General features: G+C 38.5%; 1 protein-coding gene across 1 annotated transcript in view; it reads left to right on the forward strand.

Annotated features, from left to right (window-relative positions):
* ACOT12 (acyl-CoA thioesterase 12) overlaps positions 1-2565 on the forward strand; it is an 82396-nt gene that overhangs the window by 78381 nt on the left and 1450 nt on the right. The gene's annotated exons all lie outside the window — the stretch shown is intronic.

Below are 2565 nucleotides of genomic sequence, written 5' to 3' on the forward strand. Positions count from 1 at the left end.
TTTCCATGAAACCAAAAAAGACCTCGAACAGCCAAGGCAACCTTGAGAGAGAAGAACAAAGCTGGAGGTATCACAAGCCCAGATTTCAAGATGTACTGCAAGGCTATAGTAATCAAAACAGTATGGTACCAGCACAAAGAGAGACCTAGAGATCCATGGAACAGGACAGAGAGCTCAGAAATGAACCCATGATCCTCTCGTCAGTTAATCGACAGCCAAGGGAGCAAGAGTATACAATGGGGGAAAGACCGTCTTTTCAGTAAATGGTGCTGGGGAAACCGGACCACTTTCTTATACCACAAAAATGAACTCAAGATGGATTAAAGAGCTACATGTGAGGCATGGAACCAAAAAAACTCCTCAGAGAAAACCTAGGCAGTAAACCCTTGGACACCGGCCTCAGCAACATACTTATGGATAGCTCTCCTCTGTAAAACAAAAGCAGTAACACACCATTGGGACTATTCCAAAATAATGAAACAACACATCATCTGATTATAACATAGGCAAAGCTCCTGAATAGACATTTTCTTCAACAAGACATACAGATGGCCACCAGACACCTAAGAAGATGCTCCACATCACTATCAGCGGGGAAATACAAACCAAAACCACAAGATAGCACCGTGCACCTGTCAGAATGGCCAGTATCACAAGGACAAGATGTGACAGATGTTGGTGAGGATTCAGTGGAAAAGGAGCCATCATGTGCTGCTGGTGGCAATGTAAACTGGTACAGCCACTGTGGAAAATACCAGGGAAGTTCCTCATAAAATTAAAAACAGAACTACCATACGATCCAGTAATTTCATTACTGGTATTTGCCCAAAGAAAACAAAAAACACTAATTTGAAGAGTTACCTCCACCCCTACGTTTTTTGCAGCATTATTTAAAATAGCCAAGATGAAGTATCCATCAATAGATGAACAAAGATGTGACATATGTATAGATTCCATTGTATATATGTGTGTATGTATATCACTCAGCCATGAAAAGGATTGAAATGTTGCAATTTGTGACAACATAGATAGACCCAGAGGGCATTCTATGTGAAATAAGTCTGAAAGACAAATATCGTATGATTTCACTTATATGTGTAGTCCAAAAACCAAAAAACAGAAACCAGACCATAAATACAGAGAACTAGTGGATGCCAGATGCAAAAATGGGTGAAGGGCAATGGGAGGTATAGGCTTCCAGTTATGGAATGAATAAGTGACAAGGATGAAAGGGACTATGGTCAATGTTATTGAAATAGCACTTTATGGTGACAGATGGTATCTACATTTGTGGTGAGGATAGCATAGCACATGGAGTTGTCAAATCAGCCTCACCCAGAGCAAAGCTTATGATTGACCTAACACATTAAAGAGAATCACTGTTTTCCTGAATAAGAGCTGTGAACTCATGAATAAATTTGTTCATGTGAATAAAACTATACAAAATGTAAGTTTTACATAATAAAACAATCATTTAAAAAATGGAAGGCAATACAGAAAGAATGTTTACAATGGTTTTCTTAGGGTTAAGTTAAATACGTAGTGTTATTTTTTAATACTTTTTGGCATTTTTCTAGATTTTATAATGGTCACCTATTAACTTACAGTTAGGCTTTAAAAAAAATTTTTTTTAACTGCCTTGCTTTCCAGGATTAAAAATCTAGTTAACATGAGAAGCAGACAGGCTTATGCTCCAGATCTTCTTTATTCACTACACCACATATTACTCAGTAAATTTCAGAAATTGTATTTAGAGCTACTTCTTCCTCAAGTACTTTACCAGAGGTGGAAGCACACAAGCTGATTTGAGTGTTTCCTCCTTCCCTTTTCTCAGTTTATTGGTAGGGATACACCCATAGGCAGTGAAATATTTGAAAGCTACCAAGGAAGAAGAAAGAGCATCAATAATGCAAAGATTTAATAACCAGCCACTGAGTTACTAAGATTTGTACGTTATAAGAGAAAGAGTCTTTTCAATTAATAAGGGGCATAATACATTCAATGGGACCATATCCAGATAAATTGGTATGACTTACTGGGATCAGTACTGGCTTAGGATTCAGCTGCATGTTCCTTAAGTGAGCTCTTTATGCTCCGTCTCATGCATCACTCCAGGCCTACCTATAGTTTATGAATGCTGTTCCTCCTATGTGTTCACAGAATCCTGAAGATTATTTCGTGAGCACAATCTTTTATATACCTAGTGCATACATTATATGCCATCTTTAGCTTGAAAACATAAAATTTTATAAACTATCAAGTATCTAAAAATGCTAAAAGTGAAGCATGGCTTTCACCAAAGGAAATTCAGAATCAAGAGAAAATTCCACTCTTTGACCACCCTCAGAGAGCACACACGTTCTCTGACATCATGGTGATAAAATTCTGCCGTCCTTTGGCATAAGAGAGCTCCCGTTGCTGAAATGATTGCTGGAATCCCTCTCGGGCGAGGTGCTGACAACAGTCCCCCCGTGAACTCCTTTACTTGCCATGTTCTCAGCTTACCTTGTGCTTCCTTTCATGCGATTATTTCCCATGGAGGCTAGTACTACAGAATGAAACACT

The sequence above is a fragment of the Leptonychotes weddellii genome, chromosome 7, assembly GCF_054177405.1.
Source record: "Leptonychotes weddellii isolate Sample4059 chromosome 7, ASM5417740v2, whole genome shotgun sequence".
In the NCBI taxonomy this organism is placed as follows: domain Eukaryota; kingdom Metazoa; phylum Chordata; class Mammalia; order Carnivora; family Phocidae; genus Leptonychotes; species Leptonychotes weddellii.